This window comes from Notolepis coatsorum (genome assembly GCF_963971535.1).
Source record: "Notolepis coatsorum genome assembly, chromosome: 7".
Lineage (NCBI taxonomy): Eukaryota > Metazoa > Chordata > Actinopteri > Aulopiformes > Paralepididae > Notolepis > Notolepis coatsorum.
The window spans coordinates 89,872,399-89,890,903 of NC_140171.1; the positions used below are offsets into that span (position 1 = coordinate 89,872,399).

The window sequence follows — 18,505 nt, forward strand, 5'->3', positions numbered from 1 at the left end:
ACGGCCATTATTATTATTATTTTTTTAAGTCAGCAATTTTTCTTTTGTTTCACAATGGGTCATGACAAACCAATTACATAATCCAACATATCGCTGCTGTCGGGACAAAACCTCATAACTCAATTTTTTTAATTTTTTTTATTATGTAAATCAACTCCGTAGATCATCCTCCATATGTGTGTGTGGGTTTTACAAAGTTTAAACAATGGGAAAGCATTAAACCGATCATCTGTCTAAACCTCCTAACTCTATTCACCCTCAAATCTGTGTTAGTTTTTTCATCTGCTGAAAAGTTGGGTTTTTGGAGTTATGAGGTTTTGTCCCGACAGCAGCGATATGTGTAACGAACTAACATATTCCAGTTGACCATCTTTTTTGGAGGATTCGTTCAAAAGATATTCATACTTCCATTTGTTTATCTATGGCGGACTCATTCAGACTCATCCAGATTTTTTTTTAAAGTAATTCGGTTGTGGGAGGGATCTGGGGTCACGTGTAGTGTGTTATACGAAATAACAATGGCTAACTTGACTGTTTCAGCCAATCAGAATCAAGATATTTGCATGATGGGAGTTCCGGTTCCGGGTCGAGGATGTAAGTCGCACTCTGCTAAGCTGCTGCTCCCTTTTTTTATATTTTTACTTTAAAAGCCTCTTTTTATACTCCCAACTCGGTTAAACCTGTATGTATACATCACCTTAGGTTTCCAACTAACTATATTGACTGAAAGAACCACAATGGCACAGAAGAAAACAAGCGAAACAAAGAAATCCATTCCACCGATATGGAATCCATTGCTAAGCTAATCGAAGAGCTCACGCAATCCCAGATCAAGCTCACGCAATCCCAGCTTAAGCTCGAGCGCACCTTAACGGAAGGTTTACACTCCCTAACCAACCAGGTTGCCTCTACCAAAGAATCTATCGAATCCAAAATCGACAACCTATGGGAAACGGTTGGTGCACAGACTGCTCGTCTAAACGATATGGAAACCGGCTTGAGTACTTGCACTGAAAAGGTGGAAGTGATATATGCTAGATGTGGAGATATAGAAGGAATCAACGATAAGCTAATGGCTAAGCTAGCCGACGTCGAATACCGACTCCGTCGACCTAATATTCGCATAATAGGACTGGATGAGTCTGTGAGTTACGTAAAATTGGAATAAAATAAATAATTGTTCGAGAGGCACGGAAGAGGAGGGGTAAACTGGTATACGGAGGGCACATAGTCCAAATGTATGAAGATTACTGCCCCGAAGTCGTGGAGCAGCATTCCCGCTACAAGGCCGTCATGGCCTCACTCTACAATCTAGGTTTAAAACCGTCTCTCCAGTACCCTGCGAAGCTGTTCATCATCACCAAAGATGGAGTGAGGATACATATTCCCTCGCCTAAGGATGCCACAACCTTCATGAAGAACCAAGATGACACCACATCATAGGCTACATGATGATTCATTATGGCTTAAACGCCAAGCGGCGTCATATAATTTCGATAACTTTGTTTTTATAAATAGGTTAACTATATGACGCTGGATATCGCCTAGATACTTTATTTAAATGTTTCGCAACATCTGATATAAGGGGGGTTTGGTCGGTTTTATTTTGATAACCATTGAACGTCCACTAAGGCTGGGGAGATAAACGTTAGCTCTGTTTAAATGTTCTATGTCATTAATGTCGAGCCATGACTTGGCTTAATACCTCTGTGGGTCCGTGAAGTTTTTTTTTTTATGTATTCTTTGTGTGTGTACATATTTTTATTGGACTTCAAGATCCATTAATGTTTCAGACACGTTCTGCCAGCCACTCACTCGACATATAGTGGTTTCCACCGCCAGCTTCATCATCTACTATTACTTGTTGTCGACATATTAGAAGCTTCGGCTAGACTAAAATTGGAACAATACAGAGAAGATGCTAGAATGTCAGACAAACTGTTGCACAGCGCCCTCTCCTGACACGATGTTTTATATGTTTGTATTTACGCTCATGCTTGGATCTCAACAGGACCTTAACAGTTGGATATATATCTATTATGAAGTGCTACTCCAGACGATTTACACTCAGGCATACTGCAACCTGTATAGAATATGGCTAATTTAAATATCTTGATTTGGAATACAGGGGGTCTTAATATTAATCATAAACGCACAAGCGCTTTAACATGGATGAAAAGACAACAGGTTGATGTGGCTCTTTTAAGTGAAATGCATCTTTTATTGGCTGACAATGTAAAGCTGGCGGATAAAGTATATAAAAACATAAGCTCCTCCTCCTTTGGCACCAAGTCCCGTGGGGTAGCTATAGTAACTAAACGGAAGTTGAATATTAAATGAATAGACATATGGTCTGATGCAGAAGGTCGAGTAACTATTGCTAAAATAGATTACTTTAACAGGAAAATTGCTTTGGTAGTTGTTGTGAAGGATCAGATTAAACCGAATATGTATATTTATTTATATATATATATTTAATTGTATTTGTATATCGTTTGATATCCCCTGTATATTCCTTGCACAATATGCATTGAATATCCCCGTTTCTACTAAACAGCCCATAATAGTTTCATTCTACCATTGGACGAGAACCTGGCGCCAGGTTGCCATACCACTAGGTCCAAGTTCAATCGTGCCGCCTAACATGTCGAGGCAACCCCCGGTTCCGCGCAGTAATATGCCGGGCGAAATACGAATGGTACTATTTGTTCATAGCGCATATATATATGGCGCTCGTAAAGTAGAACTTTCTTTTAGTCCAGTTCTTTACCCTCCAACAGAGTGACAGACGCAAAAGCCTCCCCACGACGCACGTGCGGTGTAGTAGGGCCTACTTGGCCCAGAATAGGCATTGAGATATCGTGTAGATTAATAGTTGAATGGTCATAGTTTGGCACCATACCGTCGAGTTGGACGTATTCTATTAAGCTAATAATAGTCTATTTATGTATGGTGCATCGTTCGGTTAGAGTCCTACAGTTATCAGCACCCCCATCGTTCCTGACGTTATCTGGACGCTTATCCAGGCTGGTCAGACCCCTAGTGGTGATTGCATCCGAGGAGCTCCGGGTCAAGAGCGACTGGACTTGTATATTGGATTACTCTACCCAGACGACGGCGAGCCTTCCACGGCTCTTGGATTATGCTTTGTGTGCTTTGATTATTCCATGGATAAAGGCCAACACTGCCGAGTGTTGGAATTACACCCCGGAGAGGACTCCAGGTGAGGCGGCGCTCTACACGTGAGGTCGCACCACGTCTCTCCGTTGTGGACCGGCAGATACCGTTCCACAGAGGGTCCAGCTGTATTCGTCTGCAGCCCGAGGTTCTGTGGGCACTGTGTCCAAGACTTTGGATTCTCCCAAGACACCGTCGGCCAGATGGGATACCGCCAGCGGCTTCTCTAACCCCCCCCCCTCCTACTGTCTTACAACCAGCGGGACCCCCCCCCCCCCCCTTAGTGTATCCAGCTATAATCATTTAAGTACCATCGCTATCGTTTCCTAAATATTCCAGGTTGTATACTTACTCCCTGCGCAACCAGAGATTGGACATTCAATGTTGATTTACCTACGAATACTCATTTGCCATAAAAGTGCATATTCAATATTTCAAATCATAAATGTAATTAAGTGAATGTTGTATACACCTTTTGCTGTATTAAATATTCGATTTGGTACATTTGTGTTGGTTCGTTTCATCAGGTGGGAAAGTGTTCATCATACTTATATCTTGTACTGGGTGGCCAGAAGTTAAAGTACATGAGGTAGTGGTATTAAATATCATATCTAACAATACAGTCAGGGAATTGTACCCCTCAGTTACAATTGGTCCTTCGAGCCGGAGGGTAACTAGTGTAATATTAATATAGTGTTATTAATATCGAAATGGCCTATGATGAACACTCCACGAAACGATCCTCCTAACCTAGAACGCCCGCGGCGCAGACGACAGACACCTCAGTACTTAGAGGCTTACACTGTCAGTCAACTACCTAGCCTTCAACAAACGGTAAACGTGGTAAAAGTAGAAAGTAAAATTATGTCTGACCTTAACGACCAGGTTTCCCCGACCACAGAGGCCCTAGTAGGTCCTAATGTAACTGACCAAGCCCACGGTGGGGACCAGGAGGGAATTGACATGCCTTTACCCCCCGCCACTACTCAAGAAGTAGTCCCCGACAAGCCCCGGGAGGAAGACAACCCTACAGAGAGAGAACTCTGCACGGAAGAAGAGGAGGAGAGCGCCGAGGAACTAGAGCTCCAGGACTCCCCAACGAGTACCCCCAGGAGCGGTTCACGCAGGAGCGGCTCACCTCCACTACCGCCTTCCCCCAGCGAAGCGGAGAGGACACTACAACAGGCGTTCCTCGTCAGCCTGACAGCCTCTACCGAACGCGATCGGCTCCAAGCACAGACGCTTAGCGAGCGCGAACGTCTCCAAGCACAGGCGACCAGCGAGCGCGAACACCTCCAAGCACAGCAACGGAGCGAAGAACAGCGCACAAGTCTGGAGATGAGACGCTTCCAGATGGAAGAGAATATGGCAAGAGACCGGGCCGACACCCAGCGCACCGCTGCCGGTGCCCAAAGAGACGCAGAGCGCGACAGACTACAAGCGCAACTAATAGAGCAGCTGATCAAAAGGACAACTCCCTCTCCCTCCGCCAGGGGCTCAAGGAACTCGTCGAGACAGCAGTCAAGAGCAGCGTCACCGCAACGAGCAAGCGACCCTGAACTTGACCAACAGACCGAGTCTAGACCCCCCGCAGATCCCCTTCCCATACCGGTCCAAGCGAGACCCAGCTACAAGGAAGGAGCGGCCTACACTGCGGAGAAGCTAAATAAACGATTACAAGATCTGGAAGATTTGATAGAAGAAGAAGAGGGAGAAGAGGAGAACCAAGCCCGACGACAGCACAGTACTCCACCGGACCAGGAGGTCCCATACAGTCCAGGCTATACCCCCGCGGCGCTGCGCTACAGACCCCCGACTCTATTTACGGGTGAGCACGACGCACGACCAGCCACGAGGAACAGTACCTGGACCAGCGGGCCATGGTACCCTGCCAGTACCAGCCCACAGCGAGGCGCAAGAGGGGACTCGCCCAGGAGGTCTCTCCCCCAACGCTCGCCGATGTATCAGCCATCCACGGCGTCATACAACGCCACGCCGTCATTCCCAGACTTCGCCTATGAGAGTCGAGCACAGTACACGGAGCTCCGGATGTGCTTAGAGACAATGATGGTGGATGTCGCTGGTGAACGCCACAAGTATGCAATATTATTGAAGCACCTGAAAGTACCGCGAGCGCACAATATAGCGCTAGCCTATGCTACCTCCTCGACCCCATACACAGCGGCCCTTGCAGCGCTGGATCAAAGATATGGACGTATATGGGATTACGTAATCCAGGAGATAAGGCATATTGACCGCCTACCCCCAGCCACAGACAATCGCTCACTGGACGACCTGTCAATCAAAGTGCAGTCCCTGGTGGGGATGCTGGGAGCTCAACGGGAGAAGGGCAGGCATGAGCTGTACGCCAACTCTAACGTTGAGAGGATTTTGGAGAAGCTGCCACCCGCAAGACAGGAGCGCTTTCGGCGGCAGAGGGACTACCGAGATCCCGACGGCCCCGAGCCATCCCTCCTTGATCTGGCCGACTTCCTGGCGAGAGAGGTCAGCAGCTTACGACTGGACACCTTCGGGCGGAGCACGCCAAGCTCCAGAGAGGGACCCAGGAGAATAAGTGATGGAAGAAGATCGGTGACTGTCATGCACCAATCAGAGTCAGTACCGAGCAGTAAGAGTCACAGCACCCCCTCGAGAAAAGAGAAGTGGAAGATAGCGTGTCCCTACTGTGAGAAAGAACACTGGCTGTCACAATGTGACTCATTCACAAAGATGAATGCAGAAGAAGTGAGCCAATGGATAAAGTCCAACCGGCGCTGTTATCGATGTGCGCGGCCCCACATGGCAGCCGAATGCCGCCTAAAGAAAAGGTGCAGCCGGTGCGATGGAGCCCATCTAGATATACTACACGATAGTAACGGAAGACGGCCTATACCTGCACCACGGAGCGGCACCAAGGCAAGTGTCATGTACATTGACCCCGCCAGCAGCAACGGAGCTCAAGTGCTCTTAAAGGTAGTCCGTGTGACATTGAGCTACCAGGATAAAGTCATGGACACTTACGCCGTCCTTGATGACGGGTCAGAGAAGACCCTTCTGCTCGCCTCCGCTGCGACTCAGCTGGGACTGCGGGGGAGCAAGAACGAAATGACGATTCGGACAATAAGAAGAGATTTAAAGACGATAAAGGGCGAGAATGTCTCCTTCACTATCGCAGCCAACGGGCAGCCAGAGCGACGGTACAAGATCACAAATGCTTTCACCAGCCAAGAAATAGGACTCTCGCAGTACACCTACCCTGTCACCAAGTTGATGGATAAATATGTGCACCTGCGCCAATTGCCTATCCCGCTCATAGACGGCGCTACCCCGACCCTGTTGATAGGCTCCGACCATGCAGAACTCATAGTCCCGATTGACCGGGTCCATACAGGCCCCCGAGGCTGTCCTGCAGCAGTCGAGACCCGCCTAGGATGGACATTACAAGGCCCCCTCGCTAAATCTCTCAACCGAACCGCAGCCACTAGCTGCTTCCACTCCAGAACGACAGAAGAAGACACCACTCTCCTGCAGCATGTCGAGAGGCTATGGACCCTAGAGACAATGCCCTTTAAGAACGAAAAGAAAGACATTCGCTCTAAAGAAGACATTTACGCCATCAACCTACTCGAGCAGGGGACAAAGAGAGTCACAGTCGGCGGAGTGATGAGATACGCAACTCCACTCCTGAGGCGAGAGGGAATGCCCCCCTTTCACGCAAAGAAAGACGCCACGGAGCGCTATCTACTGAACACAGAGCGGCGCCTAGCCAAAGACCCCGCTCAACAGAGTGTGTACCGAGCTGAGATTGAGAAGCTAATCACAGCGGGACACGTAACAAAGATTGACATTAAAGAGGCCGATCAGACGACCGAATCATGGTACGTGCCGCATCACAAGGTCCATCACAATGGCAAGGATCGCATTGTGTTTAACTGCAGCTACCAGATCGGATCCCAAAATCTGAATAAAGAGCTCTTGCCCGGCCCCACACTCGGCCCCTCCCTACTAGGCGTGCTACTGCGCTTCCGCCAGGACAAGGTGGCTATAAGCGGGGATATCAAAGGGATGTTCTTGCAAGTGAGACTAGTAGAGGAGGACAAGCCTCTGCTACGGTTCCTATGGAGAGAGAAGATCGGAGATGAGAACCCATCCATCTACCAGTGGGAAGTACTCCCCTTCGGAACCACATGCAGCCCGTGCTGTGCTACATTTGCACTACAGAAACACGTCACAGAGGACCCAGCAGCAGATGAAGAGGTCCAACACAGTGTGAAGAACAGTTTCTACGTGGACAACTGTCTACAAAGCGTCTCGACTCAAGAAGAAGCCGAGGCTCTCCTAATCAAGTTACGCGCCTCCCTAATCAAAGGAGGCTTTGATCTCAGGCAGTGGGCCAGCAGTGACCCGCACGTATTGCGCAGCCTCTCCTCCGCAGACAAGGCTGCCAGCAGCGAGACCTGGATGGCGACAATCCCAGGAGAAGCCCAAGAAATGACACTAGGATTAGTCTGGCGCTTCAAAACAGACTCGCTCCACTATAGACACAAACCCTTGGCTCCAGAGCAAGGAAGGTCGGCGGCGATACCGACCACCAGACGGAGTGTGTACAGAACACTCGCCAGACAATATGACCCGCTGGGATGTATTCTACCTTACACCACCAGGGCAAAGATGATTGTACGAGCACTATGGGACAAGGACCAGGGCTGGGACGACCCAATACCCGCACACCTTGCCTCAACATGGAGAGAGTGGGAGACGGAACTCCGCTCACTCCCAGGTGTCAATATACGCCGCAGCTACTTCCCATCCACAGTGAGGCCAGAGACATGCGAGATTGAGCTACACGTCTTCAGCGACGCCTCCGAAGTAGCCTACGGATCGGTTGCCTATTTGCGTGCCCAAGAGATGGGAGGAGAGATACACACTGCTTTCATATTGGCCCGCTCAAGAATAGCCCCACGTAAGCAACAATCTATCCCACGTCTAGAGCTCTGCGCAGCCCTCGCAGGAGCGCATCTAGCCACGTTAATCCAACGTGAACTCACCATTCCGGTGCATAGAACAATCTTGTGGTCAGATTCCACGACAGTACTCACATGGATTAAGTCTGATTCATGCAGATACAAAGTCTTCGTGGGAGTCAGAGTCACCGAGATTCAAGAATTAACAGAAGAAGCAAGCTGGAGGTATGTGGATACCAAACACAACCCAGCTGACGTCATCACCCGGGGAATGTCCCTGGATGACCTAACCCGTCGCAACATCTACAGTGACGGACCAGCATTCCTCCAGCTCCCGGAAGGAGATTGGCCTACGCCCACCCCGAGGGAAGCAAGTAACGAGGAGGCTGAGAACAAGAAGCCTATGTTCTGTGGACTGAGCACTGTCGCCTCCACAGACCCGAACATAGATGACTGCATTACCCTAGAGAGTGCGCAACAAAGAACATTCCTGCGGCACCACCCAGAGATTCAGTCCACCACTGACATGTCAGCAGCTGACTACGAAGAAGCAGAACTTCTTCTACTACAACGAGCCCAGAGAGACTCGTTCCCCGATGAGCTAGACTGTCTACAGGGAGGAAACCCCGTCCCATCAGACAGCAGACTGATTCACCTGGCACCAGAGAGTGACGCACATAATCTCATCAGAGTGGGTGGTCGCCTGCGGAGAGCCCCCGATCTACCAGATGACATTAAGCACCCGATCGTCTTGAACAGCCGACACAAGGTCACAGAGCTGATCATAAAGAAATACGACGAGGATGTGCACCACGCAGGAGCAGAGAGAGTCTTCGCGGAGATCAGACGTCGTTATTGGATATTGCAAGGGAGAGAAGCAGTACGGCGCTTCCAGCGAACCTGTCTAGACTGCCGTAAGTGGCGCGCGCAGCCCAGCATACCACGGATGGCTGACCTACCCCCCTGTCGCCTCCGAATCGGCGACAAGCCATTCCACTCCACAGGCATGGACTGTTTTGGCCCGTTGTATATAAAGAGAGGAAGAGGCACCGAGAAGCGGTGGGGTATTGTATTCAAATGCATGACCACCAGAGCGATACATATCGAGCTCCTTCCGACCATGAGCACAGACTCATTCCTTATGGCCTTCCGGAGATTCATATCACGGAAAGGACAACCGTCTACATTGTTGTCTGATCACGGGACCAACTTCAAAGGCGGAGAAAGAGAGCTGAGAGAGAGCTTCCAAGCTATGGGCCCAGAACTCAAGACCCACCTCGCTCCAGCCCAGATTGACTTCCAGTTTAATCCCCCGAACGCACCCCACTTCGGTGGAACCTGGGAACGAGAAGTACGTTCTATAAAGACAGCCCTGTATGCCGTACTCGGAGCCCAGACTGTGGCAGAGGAAGTCCTAATGACAGTCCTCACGGAGATCGAGGGAGTATTGAACTCAAAGCCCCTCGGTTACGTCTCCAGTGATGTAGCAGATGTCGACCCAGTCACCCCCAACACACTCCTAATGGGGCGGCTGGACCCCGCGCTACCCCAGACAATGTACAGGCCCGAAGAAGCGAACGGCCGAAGAATGTGGAGGTACAGCCAAGTACTAGCTGACAAGTTTTGGAGCAGCTTCCTACTTCACTACCTACCGTCTCTACAGACCCGCCAGAAGTGGGTAAAAGAGAGAGACAATTTGACAGAAGGAACAGTCGTCATGATAATTGACCAGTCACTACCCAGAGCTATGTGGCCGGCTGGCCGCGTAAGCAAAGTGATCACCGGTGCCGATGGCAAGGTCCGAGCAGCTGAAGTACTCGTCCAAGGGCGCACCTACACACGGCCCGTGGCGAGGCTCATAGAACTGCCCCGACTCCCAGATACTATCGATGATGACCATGACCCTATGACTTTGTGAGTTGACTGACCCTTACAGCGGACCTTGAGTGGAAGACAGTGCGGTTAATCTGTCTCTGCTTAGCTAATTAGGTGGGACTAATTAGGGGGCGGCTGTTGTGAAGGATCAGATTAAACCGAATATGTATATTTATTTATATATATATATTTAATTGTATTTGTATATCGTTTGATATCCCCTGTATATTCCTTGCACAATATGCATTGAATATCCCCGTTTCTACTAAACAGCCCATAATAGTTTCATTCTACCATTGGACGAGAACCTGGCGCCAGGTTGCCATACCCCTAGGTCCAAGTTCAATCGTGCCGCCTAACATGTCGAGGCAACCCCCGGTTCCGCGCAGTAATATGCCGGGCGAAATACGAATGGTACTATTTGTTCATAGCGCATATATATATGGCGCTCGTAAAGTAGAACTTTCTTTTAGTCCAGTTCTTTACCCTCCAACAGAGTGACAGACGCAAAAGCCTCCCCACGACGCACGTGCGGTGTAGTAGGGCCTACTTGGCCCAGAATAGGCATTGAGATATCGTGTAGATTAATAGTTGAATGGTCATAGTTTGGCACCATACCGTCGAGTTGGACGTATTCTATTAAGCTAATAATAGTCTATTTATGTATGGTGCATCGTTCGGTTAGAGTCCTACAGTTATCAGCACCCCCATCGTTCCTGACGTTATCTGGACGCTTATCCAGGCTGGTCAGACCCCTAGTGGTGATTGCATCCGAGGAGCTCCGGGTCAAGAGCGACTGGACTTGTATATTGGATTACTCTACCCAGACGACGGCGAGCCTTCCACGGCTCTTGGATTATGCTTTGTGTGCTTTGATTATTCCATGGATAAAGGCCAACACTGCCGAGTGTTGGAATTACACCCCGGAGAGGACTCCAGGTGAGGCGGCGCTCTACACGTGAGGTCGCACCACGTCTCTCCGTTGTGGACCGGCAGATACCGTTCCACAGAGGGTCCAGCTGTATTCGTCTGCGGCCCGAGGTTCTGTGGGCACTGTGTCCAAGACTTTGGATTCTCCCAAAACACCGTCGGCCAGATGGGATACCGCCAGCGGCTTCTCTAACCCCCCCCCCCTCCTACTGTCTTACAACCAGCGGGACCCCCCCCCCCCCTTAGTGTATCCAGCTATAATCATTTAAGTACCATCGCTATCGTTTCCTAAATATTCCAGGTTGTATACTTACTCCCTGCGCAACCAGAGATTGGACATTCAATGTTGATTTACCTACGAATACTCATTTGCCATAAAAGTGCATATTCAATATTTCAAATCATAAATGTAATTAAGTGAATGTTGTATACACCTTTTGCTGTATTAAATATTCGATTTGGTACATTTGTGTTGGTTCGTTTCATCAGGTGGGAAAGTGTTCATCATACTTATATCTTGTACTGGGTGGCCAGAAGTTAAAGTACATGAGGTAGTGGTATTAAATATCATATCTAACAATACAGTCAGGGAATTGTACCCCTCAGTTACAGTAGTGGCGTATGCCCCTAATGTTTATGACGCTAACTTCTATGCTTCACTTACTAGAGCGATGCTAGATCTCCCTGAGTATTCATTTATAATTGGTGCGGATTTTAATGCCAGCTGGGATCCCTTGATTGATAAATCTAGTCTCACCACAACCTATGACCAGAAACAGTCCTCTACGAGTCTACGGCACTACAGGCCTGGTCCAAGGAGTAACTGATTTGTGGTGATCGCTCAATCCAACGGCGCGAGATTTCTCCTTTCTCTCAGCAAGACACGGGACATTTTCTAGAATAGATTATGTTTTTGCATCCCCTAGACTATTTGATAGCTTTAACGTTGAAATGGGGCCCATTTTAAGGGTTTTATCAGGAGTAACACTACTATCTTTGCCTCCAACCTCCGCAAGAAATATCTCTCCAAATTGGTAGAACTGGAAGGGCATTACTCTTCGTTGTTCTCCTCTTTACAACGCAACTACTCGAGTCGACTGGAGTTTCAAATTAAAATGTTGAAAAAGGAGATTAACTCTTTTAAGACAACAATCTGAATTTCAAATACACAGAACAAGACAACATTATTACTTTCATGGCTCTAAACCTAGTCACCTACTAGCTATGAAGATACGGCCCAGTGAACAATTTGCGGATATACCTGCCATTAAGGACCAACAGGGGATGGTTACCACCGATCCCAAAAAAATCAACGAGACCTTTCGTACGTTTTATTCTAACCTGTATGAGTCAGAAGTGATCTTCGATCATAATAAACTGGAGGAATTCCTTGATCAAATTAACTTACCACAACTCTCAGAGGAAGACGCTAAACGGTTAGATGCACCTATTACACTAGAAGAACTTAGGGAGGCTATTTCTGACATGCAAAGTGGTAAGGTCCCTGGCTGGAACGGCATTCCACCCGAACTGTACCTCTCATGCTGGGATATAATTGGACCCCTATTACTTGATATGATCAGTCAAAGAGGGAAACTTTTCCAGGGATGTCAATATGGCACTCATATCTATCTATCATAAGAGGCCGCCTGATCACGGATAATATTAGACGGTTACTGCATGTGATAGATGCCAGCAAGGATGCCGCGCCTCCTACGGCTGTGTTATCCTTAGACGCGATGAAAGCCTTTGACAGATTGGAATGGTCTTATTTATGGCAGTACTACCTCATCTTCTCAAAGTAATAGATTTTTGATTTTGGTAATCTATCAGGATTTAAGATAAACTGGCCAAAATCGGCCTTCCTTCCACTCAATGTGACTGCGAAGGCTACCTTCCTCCCAGCGAATATACCCATGGTAGAACACTTTAAATGTCTTGGAGTTGAAATATTCCCCACTATTAGCCAAACGGTGAAGTATAATTATTCCGGATTGCGAGACAAGATCACAAATGACTTCGGCAGGTGGTCAAAATTTAAAAACTCATTACAAGCCAGAGCGTCAATAGTTAAGATGAATGTTTTGCCCAGAATTAACTTCATCGGTTCGATTTTGCCGTTACCCCCCCTGCTGGTTACTGGCAAAAACTACACTCCGCTGCATATACATTTATTTGGAACAACAACGTCCATGATTAAAAAGATCCACTGCACAGAGAAATAAAACCGACGGGGGTTTAGCCTTTCCAGACTTCAATTATTACTTTAAAGCGTTCTCTTTAAGACCACTGATCACCTGGTTTGATTCGCAAGCAGCGGTATCCTGGAGACCATTAGAGGAGAATATAGTGGCACCACATAGACTGCAGGATATAGTTTACACCAACTTAGCAATTAAGCAATGCAATTTAAGATTTGGCCCTCTTATTACACATGTGATCCAGATATGGCGTGACACACAGAAAAAGTGTACTAACCAACATAAATGGCACAGGCATTCTCCCCTATTTAATAACAATTTACTCCTTATTGCACAACAACCTATCAGATACCCTGGATGGGAAAAGAAAGGCATACATACATTGGGGGATGTCTTCGATGACCATGGTTTCCGCAGTTATCGAGATATATTCAACTAATTTAACCTTACCAGTTCCACTTATCTCTTCTATCTACAAATAAGAGCAGCTTTGAAGGCTCACAGAGTCCCATTAGATGTTCCACTTGAGCACCACAGATTTCACAAATTATTTTATGACAAGGAGACGTCGAGAGGTTTTGTCTCTGACTTTTATCGCCACTTACTTACGTCCTCATATAAGGTCCTTCCCCTAGACTTGGTTTGGAGGAAGGATATCCGAAACCTGGAAGCAGATTTTGATTGGGATGTAGTCTGGGAAAATGTTCGGCTTTCATCACGCAACCCAGATCACCAACAGATTAATCTTAACTTTGTTCATAGGACTTACCTGACCCCTAGACGATTGTACTTAATGGGTCTCAGACCGGACTCTCTATGCTCCTTGTGTTCAAGCGATGCTATTGGTACATATATGTGCCCCGACGCAACCAAACCCGATTTGATTCGGGCAGAGAGAGGTGTCAGGAAATGAAAACATTTCTTGCTCTTCAGAAAATCGAAAAAATCGAAACCTTGTTTTTTTTTTACATCTTTGAAATGTCATTAATGTGTTCCCTTATTTGCCCTTATTTGCAAACTTAAATACAACTTGTAAATGAGGTAATTATTGTTATATAGTTCGACAAGTATTGTCTCTCATACTGTGGAAAAACTACAGGCGAGGGCATTTACGGTGTCGGTCTGTCCGCGTATGCTTAACAGGTACTTAAGAGGTGTTGAAACACACACGGCCAAACGCTCTCCTTTCTTAGCAGGGAGAAGCACAATGTTTATACACTTTATCTTAATGTTATAAGTAGAGCTGGGCCGTTAACGGCGTTAACGTGCTGCGTTAACGCTATACTAGTATTGCGCGATAATAGAATTAACGCATTAATCTAAAAAAAAAAAAAAATAAAAAAAAATTTAACATTTTTTTTTTTTACCTTTATTTACCCAGGGTAGGTTCGCTGAGCACAGATGCTCTTTTTCAGGAACGCCCTGCTTCACATTCACACGGTTCCATTCACACCTGGGAGCTGCCCAGTACAACCACAGTTGACACCATTGGCCACTGAGCAACTCCACTGGAGCAGTTGATTCAAGCCATGTCACATAGTTCAAGTTTGAAATGATTCTTTCTGTTTTGCTCCTGAGAGTGTGCTAGATACTGTACTGTACTGGTAATATTATTTATTTGTGTTAACTTCTGAATAAAACAACTTATTAAACACAAGTACATCTTATTGAACATTATTTTGATATTTCATTACCAATTATCATAGCAAAACAGCTTTTTCAAACAGTCTGTAATGCATTTTGGAAACGGGAGATGGGCTCATGGTGTAATGGGCCACCTGGCCTGAGAAACATAAGGAGGAAAGAAAAAGTAAGGACTTACTTCTGGTCATTATTTGGGTAGAACACACATATTTTGAATGCCTTTTTAAGCCATTTTAATCTAGATTAATCTAGATTAAATCCAGGATTGCAGATAGATTAATCTAGATTAAAAAAATTAATCTATGCCCACCTCTAGTTATAAGTTATAGCAACGTAACTTGTGACAAACGCAGTGTCCATATAAAAAAGATAAAAAAATAAAAATAAAAAAACGTCATCAAAAAACGCGAGTCCGCGTGGGTGTATTGTCATTAAATTAAACAACATTAAAACACATTTAGAATGTCACGAATTTGATGAACGAACGAATTTCGTTCGAGTGAATTTATTGCAACCTAATGGCATAAGAAGTAAATTCATTCAATAGGGAAACTCAAAGAAAATAACAAACAACTTATTATCATTATCATTATAGGACGCAGCAACAACATTATTGTTGTTGCTGAAGACGAACTCGCGCTGGAAATTCAGCACGGATTTGATGACGCTGAATCTGAACATTGAACATTGACTTTAAGTTACACTGCCATCTTAACTCTTTCAGTGCCACTCACGAGATTTCTCGTGTTTTTTTATAGGTGGTTGCTAGCCACTCACGAGATTTCTCGGATTTTTTTTTTTTTTGCGATCTGAAAAATTATTGCATCACCCGAGCCTACCCGAGTATAGCCGAGGGGCGCCGACGATCACTGTGGAAAAAAGCGCCCCCTGTCGTCTCCCAGATGACATAAGTGATTTTGGAATGGACTCAATGAAAATGAATGGGGAAAAAAATCCGGTACTCCACATTTTCCAGTTCACTGATCCAGCCGGGGTTACCAGAGTTCATTCTGGAGCCTCAGATCCCCGCGGATCATAGAGATCTACTGTGTCGCGTTGGATCCATACACGTATCGATTTTTTCGAATGGTGATCAGGAATTGGAATATACCAGTTGGATACCATCTGATGTCAGGTAAGGACTCTATGTTATCAGTGGTAGGATAATCGGAGTAAGTTTGATGAAGTTATAAGCTGTTTTGTGAAATGTCTTCTTTCGGTTTCACTGTAAAACTCCGTGAGGTAATCAACGGAGCGATTATCAGTGCGCGGCCGTAATGTGCGTGCGTGCACGTATAATATTGATCATCTAGCGTTTATTTGAAAACGATTCATAAAAAGGCCGACGAATATCAACGTTGTGGAATATTCCACTAAAAGACGATTTTCATAGAATGCTCCAGAATGAGCTGTTTTTTATATCAAAACGGGGGCTTTTCTAACTGCTCTGAAATGGAAACAACGCGATAAAAAAACAATCTGTCTTCACAGCACTGACTGGAAAATAGTCTTTGATAATGCGATGGGCAGATTAGACACATAGCCATAATTTAAAACATAGATTAGGCGATATTAACGTTAACATTGGCGCCGATGGTGGCATTCAAGCGGTAAAACGGAAAACCAGGCGTGGCATTGAAAGAGTTAACGTTAGCAAGCTAAGCATAGATCTGTCCCGAGCCTACTGACAAACGTTCCAATGCTGTCTTCGGGATGATTTTAATCCAAACATAGGGACGCGCATTTCCTGAGCCGCAACGTATTTCATTGATACTCTGGCAAGAGCTTACTCACAAACGTTCCAATGCTGTCTTCGGGATGATTTTAATCCAAACGTCCATTCAGAAACTTTGTATTATGAAATAATAATCAAGACAACAACACAACTTGCCCTCAGGGACAATAATATTTCATCTATTTCCATCTATAATATCAGTGATTATGACCAGACGGAACACTCACACAGGAAAGGGTTAATTTAGATACAGTATGTATGTATATTTACAGATAATTGAAGGTACCTCAAAACATGAAACCAAGCCATGTCACACATCTTGTGTGTGTGTGTGTGTGTGTGTGTGTGTGCGTGCATGTACTAGTCTGCATGAAATGTGCATCTCTATGGCATCAGACTCTACAAGTCAGGTTTTCATTGCCATCAATTATTTTTAGTTCCTTTTCCCCACAAGCATTTCACTACCACACTACATACGGTTAACACTTTCACTACCACAATACATAAGGTTAACATTTCACTACCACACTACAGAAGGCTAACCCTTTCACTACCACACTACAGAAAGTTAACCTTTTACTACCACACTACAGAAGGTTAACCTTTCACTACCACACTACAGAAGGTTAACTCTTTCACTACCACACTACAGAATGTTAACCTTTTCACTACCACACTACAGAAGGTTAACCTTTCACTACCACACTACAGAAGGTTAACCTTTCACTACCACATTACAGAAGGTTAACCTTTCACTACCACACTACAGAAGGTTAACCTTTCACTACCACACTACAGAAGGTTAACTCTTTCACTTGATTCGTCTTGTTTATATCAGGGTCCCCCATTTTCCTTATAATACATTTACATTTAGTCATTTAGCTTTTAGACTTACAAGGTCTGTACGACAAGTCACACTATGAAACAAAACACAGTTATTTTGATGTAGCCTTTCCTTCCTGGTTCAGCCAATACCTTGACCCCCAACATTACATGGCTTATGTGAGGCTTCTAACAAATTGACATAACAAAAGAGCTTGATGCAAGGTGTTAATGTCCCCATAGAGAGAGGGGGGCCATGGAATACAATGCATTCTGGGTAGGGTTGTAGTTGTTTAACTCACCGGTGTGAAACTCTCCACAAAGTTCGAAGGCCATTCATCTCTGAATGCGTTTTCTGATATCACCATGATTCATAGGAAGTAGCTTGAAAAGTATCCCACCAAAATGTTCAAGTGATGGCTTATTTTGAAGGTATGAATCTGTACTTTCACAATATGTAAAAAAATTAAATTTGACGTTGCCTCAACAAGTCCCTCCTATCCACGGCTAGGCACATATGCATATGTATTGGGAATGCCCTCCTGTCAAAACTTTCTGGGAAAATGTCACCACTCAATTATCAGAATCTTTGTCACTCTGACCATACCGATACTGCCTTCTGTATTGTTGTTGAATGATGTTTCTCAGTTATCGACCTTTGTACATGTAAAGAGACTCATTTTGGCGGGTCTTACGGCTGCCAAAAAGTTGATAGCGTCACGCTGGATTCAACCGGATAAAATGTGCCGGAAGGTATGGATTCTCACCTATCTCGATGTGATTTATCTAGAGATATCCACTGCACGAATTTTAGGTGTTAACGAAGCCAGCATAGCAATCTGGGTAGCTGTGGTGGATAAGATAAAGGTAAATTAGGAATTTCCTGGTGCTGAATGAAGTAGTGGATGTATAGTCCAAGTGGGGGTCCTGAGGGGGGAGAGGGGGGGGAGAGTGAGCAAGAGCCCATGTATTGTATTGTATTTATAATTTTGTATGTCTTTTAATCTTTTAATCTACTTTCATTCTGATTTAATTACTGGACTGTCATTATTGTTATTATTATTTCTTATTATTGTTATTGTCCTGTGATTTATCGTTGATTATTACTGTTATTGTATTGTTTGTCTTGTTTTATGTAAAAAAAGGGAAAATAAAAA

The 18,505-nt window shown here is 45.6% G+C and overlaps 1 protein-coding gene across 1 annotated transcript in view; it reads right to left on the reverse strand.

The window, feature by feature from the left end:
- LOC311231314 (EGF-containing fibulin-like extracellular matrix protein 1) overlaps positions 1-18,505 on the reverse strand; it is a 274,116-nt gene that overhangs the window by 92,348 nt on the left and 163,263 nt on the right. The gene's annotated exons all lie outside the window — the stretch shown is intronic.